At 43.4% G+C, this 14,752-nt stretch overlaps 1 long non-coding RNA gene across 1 annotated transcript; it reads right to left on the reverse strand.

Moving 5' to 3' along the window:
* Window positions 1-282: 282 nt before the first annotated feature.
* On the reverse strand, window positions 283-14,425 carry LOC129143480 (uncharacterized). The gene is made up of 3 exons (XR_008546937.2): window positions 14,043-14,425; window positions 2,673-2,819; window positions 283-1,297 (listed from the first exon to the last, which is right to left on the reverse strand). It is a non-coding gene; the product is annotated as an uncharacterized LOC129143480 (long non-coding RNA).
* Between the last annotated feature and the right edge of the window lie 327 nt (window positions 14,426-14,752).

Below are 14,752 nucleotides of genomic sequence, written 5' to 3' on the forward strand. Positions count from 1 at the left end.
AAGAAAGGAGGGGAGAAGAGGGGAGGGGAGGGAAAGGAAGGGAAGGGAATGGGACAGGAGGGGAGGGGAGGGGAGGGGGAGACGAGAGGAAGGGAAAAAGAAGAAAAGAAAGGAGGGGAGGGGAGAGGGGAGGGGAGGAGAGACGGGAGGGGAGGGGAGAGGGGAGGGGAGAGGAGAGGAGAGGAGAGGAGAGGGAAAAAGAAGGAAGGGCAGGGCAGGGCAGGCTGGGCTCTTTCACCATCCAGCAAAGTGAGCTCAACCAGATTACCACTTCCAGGCCATGGTTTCAAGCACCTGTCTTTAATGAGGCTGTATTTTCTGAACCACAGTTGGGCCACTTGGATGGAGGAAAGCTGTCAGGGAGGCAGGGTAATATGGTGTTCCAGCTTTTTAGCTAGGTACTTCAGTGCTGTGGGCCTCTGGTCCCTCATCTGTAAAATGGAGAGAATGGCACCAGCATGTCATACAGATCCCTGAGCAAGTCATGCAAGGAAGGGTTGGCCTGGAGCCTGCCTGCAGTCCAGGCCTCACACTTCAGCAAATGTAGCTGGTACTACGATGGCTGGGACCCCTGTGGGATGCTCAGGTTGCAAGTTGAAGTGCTGACTGTTTTGCTGATTCATGGCACCCTTTCTTACACTTTAGCCTGCCTGGAAGTCACCCAAGGAAATTGTTACAATCTACAGTCTCCAGATGGTTAACTCTTCCTGGGTTCAGGCCCAGAGTGACTCAGGCAGTCTGGGATGGGGCCTGGGAACCTGCACTGTTACAAACTCTGCCTGGGTTGCTGTGGATCCCAAAGCCTGTACTGTGAGAAGGCACAGGGTCAGTCACCAGATCCATCCTCAGGTGATCCCATTGGTGTTGGGATCAATGTGGCCAACTCCACATCTTTCCATGCAGAGGTGATAGGACAGGGAACTAGGATGCAGGCAGCGTCTGGAAAGAGTGTCGTGGGTACAGGCTGTCCATCAAAGGGACAGAGAGGAACAATGGACATGGTTGGGTCACACCTGGGTGCCCTGCACAGTTCCTCACCCTGGTCAAATGGTGGATAAGGTCCTGCCTCAATTGTGAAGGCCCTAGAGACAGTCACTTTCCTTAGCCCAGCTCCACCTTAGGACGCCCAGCTTTGTGCTTGGTTTAGTCATTCTTCATTTGCTCACTCAGTCAATCAACAAACACAATCTGAGCTCCTCCACAGTGCCTAGACTAACATGCATTTGGTGCCTCCATGTGCCAGGCTCTGTGTCAGCAAAAGGATCATGACCTTCAACTTGTCACTTCTTGGAACCATCTATATAAAGGACAAAATAACAATACATATTAGAGAGTGTTATAGTGAGCATGCAATGAGATAATGCATTTTAAGGGCTCGGGCCCGGCCTACTGAATGTCAGGAGTGGCCAGTATTCCCTATAGCATGTGCCTCCACATTCAATTTCACCTGTCACCCTGCCCCCAACCCTCTGTATCCCAGGAGCAATAAACTTGCCTCAGGTCCTCAGAGGCCCTGCTCACTCTCTTGTTTCCAGGCCTTTGTAATGCTGTTGCCTCTGCCAGGAACACTCTTTCTGCCTTCAACCTCTCTTCCACCTGCACACACACTGCCTAATTCGTCCCTGAGGTTGCCACTGTCACTTCTTTAGGGTTGACTCCTCAACACCACCTCCTAACTAGTAGGACCCCCTGCCACGCATTCTACAGAACAGAACTTCTCAACTTTGGCACTTCTGACATTTTGGGCTGGATAATTCTTAGCTGTGGGGCTGCCCTGTGCATTACAGGGTGTTTAGCAACATCACTGGCCTCTACTCACTAGATGCCAGTAGTTCTCCCAAAGTTATGCAACCCAAAATGCCTTCAGACATGAACAAATGTCCTCTGGGTAGGGCAGAATTGCCCCCCTGTTGAGAACTGAGTTAGCACCTTGCCCCCCTACCTGTGTTCAACACCTGTCTTCCCTAAGAGACTCTAAGCTCTATGAGGACAGGTGCTAGGACTGCTTTGTTCACTAACAAATCTCCGGCATGGAATCACTTCCAGGTGGAGAAAGCACTCGACAAATTGTTGCTGGATAGACAGATGGGTGAATGACTGGATGAATTGATTTGTCCAAAGTCACACTGCTAGCAAATGGCGCGGCTGGACCTGGAACCTGGATCTTTGACTGCAGAGCCTGTGCTCTTTCTACCCTACCATACAGGGCTTTTGATCCTGTACCAGATGACCCTCTCCAGGCCTTAGTAATGACAGCAGCTCAAGCTCACTGAGAGGCCTCTGGAGGCTGGGCTCTGGGGTAAGCCCATCTCATGGCTTATTGGTATAAATACTCAACAGAACTCTATGGGGTAGGTGCTGCTTTAATCTCCATTACAGGGAGATGAAGTAATTCCATCAAGTCTTGCAGCTAGGGAGAGTCAGTGCTGGGGGCTCCCTGCAGGAGGCTTCTCAGAGTCTGCATCAGACCAGGTATACAGAGGTCAGGGCCAGCGTCCACCTTGCCCTGTCCATGGCCAGGCAAGAGGTCCTGGAGTGCACTCATCAAAATTGCAGGTGTTGAGTGGAAAATCAAAGCCCACCACAGTAGACAGAAACAAAACTCACCTGCCTTGACCCTGCTACTAGATAACAAGAACATGAAATATCCCTTAAGAATTTGTGTTACTTACATGGTCCAAAAGCCTTAAGTGGAAAATTAAATGTAGCAGCAACCAGGTTTGGTACCACTCCCAGCAGACAGCAGAAGCAAAAAGAAATTTGCTCTGGAAAAATTCAACTTCAATCCAGACTTCAAAGAATTAGCAAAAATAAATGTTCTAAAGAAAATAAAAATCTCAGAGTTAAAAATTAAAAAATATATCAGAAACAAAGCACTATAAATAAGAACCAGGAAAACTAACAGGCTACAGAAACAGAACACGAAACGAGATCAAACATTAGAATTATCAGGTACAGAATAGAAAATCTTATATTTATGGAAATAAAAGAAGTAGAGTGAAAGCAGAGAGGAAAACAGCCAACTAGAACTTTTAGAAGAAAAAATATAATATGAATTTTGAAAACGTTTTATTTAAAATAATTATAGATCACAGGAAGTTGCAAAGCTGGGATAAAGAGGTTATGTGCACCCTTCACCCAGTTTCATCCAATGTTACATCCCACAGAACTAAAAAAACTGCAGATGATGCTGCATTAGCAATTGCTAATACTCTGGGAGAAAAAAAGAGAACTATCAGTGTGCCCCTGACTAATGGAACATCACGATCCTGCAAAAACAAAACAAAACTTCACAAAATTCTTGGAGGTGGAAAAGCAATAACTGTAATATTGGCAGGTGGAAAAGTAATGCCCATGTGTGTTTGAGCCCCAGCACAGAAGAAGAAGACCCTGGGGGTCCCAGAGGCACACAGGTTGAGACAGCCGTACGGTATTATTGCCATCCCTAAGTAGTTCTCCTTTCTTTATCCTTTCCCAGAGCAGGACTAAATTTTACCTCCCTCCAAGCCATGCAAAGCTCCTGATTTTACAGACCTTCTTTGCTCCCCTATGCCTCCAGGCCAAGTCTAAACACATCCTTTCAAACAAGCTCACTGCTAGCTCCCAACCTCCACAAGCTTAATTCCTCAAACTACCACATAGACTCTCTTGGTACAGCCAAAATTGTTTCCTGCAGGTCCTTCAGACTTGCTGTGACAAGACTGTATTTTCCAAAGAGGAATGCAATATTATCTCCCATTCCACATACTCTGCTTATAATGTGACTTTGACTTTCCTTTCATTGAGAGGTGGAGTTTACGTCCCCTCCCCTTCAAACTAGATAGGCTTTTCTGACTATTTTCACCAACAGAGTTCGGTAGACATGACATTACAGTTGACTCTTCAACAACACAGGTTTGAATTGCAACGGGTCCCCTTATACCCAGATTTTCTTCTGCCTCTGTCATCCCTGGGACAGCAAGACCAATCCTTCCTCTTCCTCAGGCTACTCAGTGTGAAGATGATGACAATGAATCATCACCTTTATGATGACCCACTTCCACTTAATGAATCGTAAATATATCTTTTCTTCCTGAATTTTTTTTTTTTTTTGAGACGGAGTCTCACTCTGTTGCCCAGGCTGGAGTGCAAGTGGCACGGTCTCAGCTCACTGCAACCTCCACCTCCTGGGTTCAAGCAATTCTCCTGTCTCAGCCTCCCAAGTAGCTGGGATTACAGACACCTGCCACCACTCCTGGCTAATCCTGATGGTTTTCTTAATAACGTTTTTTCACTAGCTTACTTTATTGTAAGAATACGGTATGTAATACATATAAAATATGTGTTAATCAACTGTTTATGTTATTAGTAAGGCTTCCAGTCAACAGTAGGCTATCTGTAGTTAAATTTTGGAGGAGTCGAAAGTTATGCATGGATTTTTGACTGTGCAAGGGGTTGGTACCGATGTTGTTTAAGGGTCAACTGTATTTGACTTCTAAGGCTACATCATAAAAGGCGATGCAGCTTCCACCTGAGTCTTTTTGGACGTTTGCATTTGGAGCTCTAAGCCACTGTGTAAGGCAGCTGACTGCTCTGAGGCCACCATGCTGTGAGGAAGCCCAAACTAGCCCACGCAGAGATCACATGGGGAGGTCCCGAGACTACACGAAGACAGAGATGCTCAGCCACTGACTCACTGCAACCTAGGGGAGACGCCAAACAAGAACCATCTAGCTGAGCCCTCTTTGATTTCCTGACCCACAGAAACCATGAGAGAGAATAACATAGTTGTTATTTTAAGCCACTAAATTTTAGGGTGATTTATTTTGCAGTAATAGGTAACCAGAACACTTGTCATGCCTGTTTTCACCTCCACTCCTTTTCTCACCCAATCCTTCCTGCCTGAGGAAGGGAAAGAGGATTCCTTCCTTTCCTCCTTTTGGTAACCTCCTCTTCACTGGGATGGGGGTGTGGGCAAGGGAGACCTCAGTGGAGCTGGCATTTGCCTCCAACCCTGAAACTTGCCTGGAGCTGGGCCCACTAACAACACGTGGGAGAGTACAGGGGCTGAGTCTCTGGAGCCAAGGGCTGAGCTAGCAGTGTGTGGGAAGACAGAAAGAGAGGCCTTGGCTCAAGAAAAAAGCTGAAGCCCAGTTCTCAGAAGGGACCCCATGATCAGTGTGAATGCAGCAAGATGGTCAACTTGAGGGTCTGTCCTCTCCCGGTGACAGGAACTATGGGGCGGTGATGATCATGGTGATGCTGATCTGTCCATTGCTGCATTGTGTTTAGCATTTTATATAGTCTCATTTAAGCCTCACAGTAACCTTTTGAGTTAGGTACTATGACTATTCCCATGTTATAAATGAGGAAACAGAGGCCCAGAAAGAGGAGCAACTTGCCCAAATTCTCACAGTTAGGGGCAGACATGAGATTCAAACCCAGGCTTGTCAGAATCCAGACTCTCAGTCCCAGAAACAAAAGCAGGTGGGAGAGGGTGGGTTAAGAGATTCCAGGCATGAGCCTCGGGAGGCTTCTGCAGCAGAGAATTCCAAGTGTGCCTTGATTTGCATTATCACTGTTTTGGTTTGCAAGAAGGAGAAGCTGATCTCCTCCTTGATAAAAATGGAAAAGAACAAGGTAAGAATATGTGCACTCCTAGCTATCAAGATATAAACTTGCAGTAACTAAGACAGTGTGATTATCTTAGTCCATTTAGGCTGTTAAAACAAAAATACCATAGACTGGGCAGCTTAAACAACAAACATTTATTTTTCACAATTCTGGAGGCTGGGGAGTCCAAAATACGGCACTAGCAGATTCAGTGTCTGGTGGAGGCCAACATTCAGATTCACAGGCAATGTCTTCTCGCTGTCAGGCCTCTGAGCCCAAGCTAAGCCATCATATCCCCTGTGACCTGCACGTACACATCCAGATGGCCGGTTCCTGCCTTAACTGATGACATTCCACCACAAAAGAAGTGAAAATGGCCTGTTCCTGCCTTAACTGATGACATTACCTTGTGAAATTCCTTCTCCTGGCTCATCCTGGCTCAAAAGCTCCCCCGCTAAGCACCTTGTGACCCCCACCCCTGCTCGCCAGAGAACAATCCCCCTCTGACTGTAATTTTCCTTTACCTACCCAAATCTTATAAAACGGCCCCACCCCTATCTCCCTTCGCTGACTCTTTTCGGACTCAACCCGCCTGCACCCAGGTGAAATAAACAGCCTTGTTGCTCACACAAAGCCTGTTTGGTGGTCTCTTCACACAGACGTGAGTGAAACTCGCTGTGTACTCCCACAGCAGAAGGTGTGAGAAAGCTCTCTGGGGCCTCTCTTATAAGGGTACCATTCAGGAGGGCACCACCCTCATGACCTAATCACCCCTCAAAGGCTACACATCCTAATATCATCACACTGGGGGATGGGATTTAAATGTGTAAATTTTGGGGGGACACAAGCATTCAGCCCACAATAGTGATATTAAAACAAAGATGGGCAAAAATGCCAGTGGAATGAAACAGAGCTCAATAAATAGAGCTAGATCAACTGAATAATTACACAGCGAAAAAATGAGCCCAGACCCCTACCTCACTCCACATGCAAAAAATTATGGTAGATGGACTTTAGATCTAAATGTGAAAAATAAGAGAAAGCAGTTGTTACTCAAAATAGCCCCAAACTGGTAACAACCTAAATTTTCATCAACAGTAGAACAGATCAATAAATTGTATACTCACACAGCAATAACAAAGGGCAGATTATTACTGCATGCAACAACGTGAATGTATTTCACAATTATAATGTTGAATGAAAGAGGTCAGATACAAAAAGACATACTGTATGATTCTATTTCTATAAAGTTCAAACAGGCAAACCTAACTGATGTTGTTAGATGTTAGGATATGGTTATTTTTGGGGAAGAAGGTAGTGGTAATGAATAGCAGGGGCACAAAGGGAGGTTTCTAGGTTGCTGGCAAGGCTCTAATTATTGAACTTGGTGGTAGTCATAGAGGTATGTTCACTGTGATAATTCATCAAGTAATTCACTTATCATTTGTGCACTTTTCTATATGTGTATTGCAATAAAATAATTTATTTTAAAGAGTAACAGATGACAAATTATCCACAACAAATTGATAAAGGATAATAGCTTTAAAGAGCAGATAAAAATAAGTAAGAAACACTTAAGACATCCTCACTAGAAAAATGAGCAAAGGCTATGTGAACAAAAGAGGCATTATAAATGGCTTGTATATACTTGAAAAAAAATTTTAAAACTTGATAGTAGTGAAACATGTTAGAAATTTAAAGCAATGAGAAACCAGTTTTACCAAGCAAATTGATAAAGATTTAATAACAAATAATAGGGACTTTTTCTTTTGGCCACAGTGGAGTAACAGTGACCAGCTTCTTTCTCTCTCTCTCTCTCTCTCGCTCTCTCTTACACACACACACACACACACACACACACACATCACCTTAAAAAAGAAAAACAGACAAAATTATATAAAACAATGGTTTCCAGTTATTGGACAACAGGAGCACAGTACAGTGATCTCTGAGTGGAGAGAAACCAAGGAAGACAGCTCTGTGATCACCCATCTTACTTTGTTTGTGTTGAGAGTTCTTTTCAGGCCACAGAACAGGGAGAGGGAGCCCAAAGAGAGACTGGAAGTCTTTTTGAGTTGAGGAGGGAGAATTAAGAATTCATGGAGGCTAGACTTATCAGGCCAAAGTATCAGAGAGTAGAATGCTACAGAGTGCTGAAGAGCTATCAAAAGTTCCCTTCAAATCTTAAGCTGAGTACAAATCAGCACATGCATGTGCAGAAACTACCCAAGGCTTTGGAAGGAACCACTGAAAAGGCGTGGAGAGAACAATTACCATAACCCACACAGAGCCTATAATGGTTTTTGTTCACACCAGCCAGAGTGGGAAGACTTCTAACACACACAGCATTAATTAGACTGCTCAGAAGGCTTTTTCCTCATTAGTGGGGCCAAATTAGATCTAGACTAAAAGATGTTCTGTTCCCACATAACAAAGCTTAAAAGCAAGCCTCAAAAAGTACCAAACTGTTCTCTAGTAATTTAATTGCAGCTCAGAACAAAGTTCAAAAATATTTAAAGAACATCAACAAAATCTATCACCCAATATAAAATAGACAATACATTTTTTAAAAAATTACCAGGCATGTAAAGAAACAGGAAAATGTGACCCATAATGAGCACAAAACTCATTCAATTGAAATGGTTCCAGAAATGACACAGATGATAAAATTGATAGAATGACATTAAAGCAGCTATTAAACAAATACTCTATGCATTCAAGAAGACAAAGAAAAGCATAGGTATATAAAGGAGAGATATATAATATATAAACAAGCCACAAATCAAACATCTAGAGATTAAAAGTAGAATGGCTGGGATATTAATAAGATTAACAGTAAATTAGATCCAGCAGAAGAACATCCTAGTGAATTTTATGGAGAGCAATTGAAACTACCCAAAATAAAATACAGGGAGAAAAAGGAAGGGGGGGAAGAGAAATCATCCATCAGCTATGGAACAAGGCACTTAATACTTATATGGAGCCCCCAAAGGAGAGGAAAAAAGAAGGGTTGAGACAGACTGAAAATCTATCCAAAGAAATAATGACCAAACATTTAATGAAAACTATTAATCCACAGACCCAAAAACCTCAACCAAGCCCTAGCATAAAGAAACATTAGAAAATTACACTAAAATCAAACTGCTTAAAATTACTAATAAAGAGAAAATCTTAAAAGCACTCAGAGAAAAAGCATAGGTTATGTACAGAGAATCAAGGAAAAGAAAAGAATAACAGAAGACTTTTCACTGTGAACAATGAATGCCAGAAGAAAGTGGAACATTTTTAAAGGACTGGAAGAAAAAACTGTCAACCTAGAATTCTATATATAGTAAAAACATCTTCAAAGCTTAAAGTGAACAACCAAGTGCTGGTGAAGATATGGAGAAATTGGAACCCTAATATATTGCTAGGGAACTTGTAAGATAGTGCCATTGGTATGGAAAACAATCTGGCCATTCCTCAAAAGGGTAAACATACTTACCATATGATTTAGAAACTCCATCCCTAGGTGGAAGAGAACCCAAGAGAATTGAAAATATGTTTCACACAAACACTTGTATATGAATGTTCCTAATAGCATTATTTTCAATAGCCAAAGAGTGAAAACAACCCAAACCTTTGTTAACTGACGAATGTATAAACAAAATGTGGTATATCCATTGCTGTGGTTTGAATGTGTCTCCCAAAGTTCATAAGCTGGGAACTTAATCCCTAACACAGCAGTGTTAAGATGTGGAGCCTAATGAGAAGTGATTAGGTCCTGAGGGCTCATGAATAGATTAATGTCAGTATCATGGGAGTGGGTTAGTTATCTTGAGAATGGGTTTCCTATAAAAGTGAGTCTGGCCCCCCTGTGTGCTTGCTCTCTGGCTCTCTTGCCCTTCTGCCTTCTCCCATGGAATGCTGCAGCATGAAGGTGCTCACCAGATGCTGGTGCCATGCTCCTGGACTTCCCAGCCTCCAGAAACATGAGCCAAATAAACTTCTATTGTTTATAAATTACCCAGTCTCAGGTATTTTGTTATAGAAACATGAAATGGACTAAGACATCTGTACAATAGAATATTATTCAGCCTTAAAAAGGAATTAAGGACTAATATAAGCTACAACATGGTTGAGCTTCAAAAACATGCTAAATGAAAAAGGTCACATGCAAAAGGTCACACACCACATGATTCTAATTATAGGAAATGTCAAGAATAGCCAAATCTATGGAGACAGAAAGTAGATTAGTGGTTGCGTGAGGCTATGGGGAGGAATGGAATGAGGAGTGACTACAAATGGGTACAGGACTTCTTTTGGGGGTGATAAAGATGTTCTAAACTTAGTGGTGTTGGTTGAATTGTACACTGAATTATACAATTTAAAAGGGTGAATTTTATAATATGCAAATTATATCCCAATTAAGCTGTTTTTTTAAAATGAAGGTGAAATAGAGACTTTTTCAGGCATATAAAAGTTGAAAGTCTTCACCACAAATAGACCAACACTTCAAAAAATATTGAAGAAATTCCTTTAGGCAGAAGAAAAATTATAATTACATGGAAAATACGGATATATACAACAGAATGAGGAGTACTGGAAATGATCAACATATGAGTTAATAAAAATATACTTTAAACTATTTTAAAAATATAATTAACTATTTAAAGCAATGATAATAATAAATTACATGGTTTATATACAAGTAGAAGTAAAATGCATGGCAGTGATAGGACGAAAGCCAAGCAACGTAAAATGAAGTATTCTGTTGTAGGGTCCTTATATTCCATAATATAATTATTATATTTTCAGAATCGTACTTGAATATAGACTGTGATAAATTCAAAGTTATAAGTTGTATGCTCTAAAGCAATCACTAAGAAATTGAACATATAATAAGCTAACAAGGGAGATAAAAACAAGGGAGATAAAAAGAAGCATAAAAACATTCCCAAAAAGGCAGAAAAAAGAGAGGGAAAATGAACAAAGACCAGATAGGACATATAGAAAGCAAATGGTGAGATGGTAGATTCACACTAAATTATATCAATATTCACATTAAATTTAAATGATGCTTATTATCTAGTTAAAAGACAAGTGTTGTAAGACTCAATAAAAAAGCAAGACCCAACTACATGCTGTCTGCAATAAACCCACTTTGAATATAAAGATACAAATTAGGCTTCAAGGGAAAGGATAGAAAAGAGTATACCATCAAATATTAATCTAAAGAAACCAGGAGTGGTTTTATTAATATATCCTGCAGTGAAGCAGGATTCCTTGGTACAAGCTGGCTTAAACGTGGATTCCGGGTTCTACCTGGGGATGGGACTAGCCCACAGGATGGAGAGTTGTAAGTCTTGAATGCCAGACTAAGGAGCTGGCATGGATGTGGATAGACAATAAGTTAACTGAAGGGCTTGGGGTGTAGCCTGTGGAATGCCTGGAGTGGGCTGCAGACTGGAGACAGAGACCCAGGGAGGGTTTCAGGTATGGGGTGATGGAGGCTGGGACCACTGCAGGGCAGTTAGAGATGCAGCGATGGCTTTGAGAGGCTACAGACATGGGACTGAAAGGCAGAACATCAAGAACAGAGGGAAAGGAGGAGAGAATTTTAGCCAGAGCTTCCATCACCCCATACCTGAAACCCTCCCTGGGTCTCTGTCTCCAGTCTGCAGCCCACTCCAGGGATTCCACAGGCTACACCCCAAGCTCTTCAGTGAGCCTATTGTTGGTCTGTTTAGCATTTACTGCCTATCTATTATGTGACAAGCTCTGAGCTGCTGGCACTGTGGAGAGTTCAGAGATAAGGAAGGCACAGACCCCACCTTCCAGAAGCAAACTATGAGTCTGTACTAGTAGGGTTTGTATTATCCTAACTTGCATTATGATAAATCTCCAATAATGCTCTGGAATGGAGCATTTCCCAACTCACTCGACCATTTGAAGAGCAGAGGCATAGCAGGGGTTATCAATTATTGAGCCTTACTGCAGGCCAGATATTTTATCTCAGCTGAGCTTGAGGGGCAGCACATTGCAGTGCAGTGCTAAGATGTGAGGGGTGCGTCTCATAAAACTCCAGATTTATCTCATTTTTTTTTTAAACTTTACGTTCTAGGGTACATGTGCACAATGTGCAGGTTTGTTACATATGTATACATGTGCCATGTTGGTGTGCTGCACCCATCAACTCGTCATTTAACATTAGGTATATCTCCTAATGCTATCTCTCCCCCCTCCCACCACCTCACAACAGGCCCTGGTGTGTGATGTTCCCCTTCCTGTGTCCAAGTGTTCTCATTGTTCAATTCCCACCTATGAGTGAGAACATGTGGTGTCTGGTTTTTTTGTCCTTGCGACAGTTTGCTGAGAATGATGGTTTCCAGCTTCATCCATGTCCCTACAAAGGGCATGAACTCATCCTTTTTTATGGCTGCATAGTATTCCATGGTGTATATGTGCCACATTTTCTTAATCCAGACTACTGCAGCACTATTCACAATAGCAAGGACTTGGAACCAACCCAAATTTATCTCATTCTTACGGACGTCTGCCATTCCCACTGATAACATGCTGGAAGACAGGGAATAAATGTGAGTCCTGTAGGAAGGCATGAGGTGGGAATGCAGACAGGTAATGTTGTACCACAGGTGTGCTCAATCAAGTTAGAGGCTCTCACTCATTTCCCTACCCTCTGAGGCAGATCAAGGAATCCCCTCCAGCAATTTCCCAGACCATTGGCTACATGGTGGTGCTGGGGGAATATTAAAGGAGCAGCAGCATTTTACAAATGCCTGGTTTACAGGTGAGGAGAGGCTTTCAGACTTGTCCAAGGAAACACTGCTGATAAGATGTGCGATTTGAACCCAGATCAGTCTTACTACAAAGTCCAATCTCTTACCTCCTGTGTAGTGTGGTTTCCTAGGGCTGGGGGGGTTAGAGGAGAAGAGTTTCCAAAATACTCCTTTGCAGGATAATAAACCCATGATTCCTTTAAACACAGAAAGCAGGTGCAAGAATACTAAATAAGCTTAGAATATCTCGTACCAGAAAATAGGGAAATGTTCAAGGAAGGACGTTGGCATGTTAAAGTGACAGAGGGGCCAGCTTGAAGGGGCTCCCACTGGCCAAAGCCAGGGAAATTTGAATGTCAAAAGAAATAGTCACAGTAATAGATTATAACCCATTAAATAAAACAAGAATCCATGAATCCTTACCGAGTACATATATGAATGAATGAATGAATGAATGAATGAATGAATGAATGAGTGGGGAGAGGAGAGATCTTTTCCTTACAGTTAGATTGCCAACTGATACATTTAGAAGGTACGACAGAGGCTGGGCACGGTGGCTCATGCCTGTTATCCCAGCACTTTGGGAGGCTGAGGTGGGAAGACTGCTTGAGGAGGAGTTCAAGACCAGTCTGGGCAACAAAGTGAAACCCTGTCTCTACAAAAAAATAAAATTTAAAAAGTTAGCCAGTTGTGGTGGTATGTGCCTGTAGTCCTAGCTATTTCGGAAGGCTGAGGCAAGAGGATTACTTGCCTGGGAGTTAGAGGCTGCAGTAAGCTATGATTGTGCCACTGCACTCCAGCCTGGGGCAACACAGCGAGACCCTGACTCTAAACAAAAGAAGGAGGAGGAGGAGAAGGAGGAATGATGGAATCAGGAAATCACCATTTGGCAACTGTGTTAGTGATAACTTCATCCAGGCAAAAATCCCCAAAGAATGCTACAACTAAAGTTTGATAATGAATGACATCATTCTGAAGTACCTCCCCAAGAAAATACTTATTGCTGACAAAGGGGAAAAGAAGAACTAAGGAAAAACTGGCGGACACCACCTTAATAAGTCGATCGACGTTCCCGGCACCAGTAATGCAGCAAAGAGAAAGTGTGTGCTACCCACTAGGATGCAATGAGAACACAGCATCATTTCTGTGATATTCCTACTGAAAACGGGCAACCTGAACCTAATAAGAAAGAAACAGCAGCCAAACTGGAGCTGTGGGACCTCCTGCAACATACGTAGCCTAAAATCTTCAAGAGCATCAAGGTTGTGCACGTCTATGGAAGACTGAGGAGCTGTTCCAGAATGAGGGAGGCCAGGGAGAAACGACAAGTAAATGCAGTGCAGGATTCGGGACTGAACCCCTTGCTCTGAAAGGCATTATCGGGACAGCTGGTTAAACTTGCATGGAGTCTGAGGATTAAGTGGTTACAATGCATTGATGTAAATTTCCTGATTTTGGTGCTTGTGGTTAGGTAGAGAATGTCCTCATTTGTAAGAAATAGCCACAAAATATTTGGGGGGTGGTGGAGTATCACGTTAGTAACTTACTTTTTCCCCCGCTAAAATGGCTTGGGGGAAATAGCTCTTTCTACTACTGCGGCAGCTTTCTGTAAATTTGAAATTATTATACAAACCCGAAGGTGCTTTTGGGCAGTTTTCTCGCCGTTGTTACCTGATGAAGGTGTTACTCGTGGAAAGGAAAGGACTTTCTGAAGAGGGTCGAAGGCCCCCTTTTCCCTCTCAGGCCGGTGAAACTCCTGGGGACTCCTCGCACAACAGAGAGAGGACAGCGCCAGCGCCCCCAAAGGTGGTCGGGAAAGGGCCTGGGGTGGACTCTAGAGACCTGCAGCCACGCGCAGCTCGCCGCCGCTGTTGTAAGCTGATTGTCATTGTCAGCAAGTTCTTCCTTCTGGAATCCACCACTTGGGCCTAAGGGGAGGCTGGTTTGTGTCCTGGAAGAACCGGGTCCCTCCGCCCTAACCATCAGGTCGGCGTTACTTGAGGCGTTCTGATCCCTTCAGCCTTCCGGTGCCAGCGCTGCAGTGATGGCGCCCCCTGGTGTCCAAGGAAAGAGGCGCAACTGCCGTTAAGTGCAGATCTTCCAGAGGAGACACAAGTATTTCTGCCCGCCCGATTCCCAAATTTACTCCTCCTTGGACCAGCCAGCCTACCTACCTCCATTCATTTGGGCATGTGTTCTTCATTTTATTCATTCATCTGTTTGTTCATTCAAGCACCCACTGCGTTCCGGGTACCGAGTTTGACCCTGGAAGTACACAGATAGATCATGGCCAGGCTTTAGCATCAAGGAGCCCTCAGGCTGACGGAGGCACAGGCTCTCACACCACAGCAGGATCTCTGCCTCCTGAAGGTAAGTGCAAG

Source organism: Pan troglodytes, chromosome 2, assembly GCF_028858775.2.
Source record: "Pan troglodytes isolate AG18354 chromosome 2, NHGRI_mPanTro3-v2.0_pri, whole genome shotgun sequence".
NCBI lineage: Eukaryota > Metazoa > Chordata > Mammalia > Primates > Hominidae > Pan > Pan troglodytes.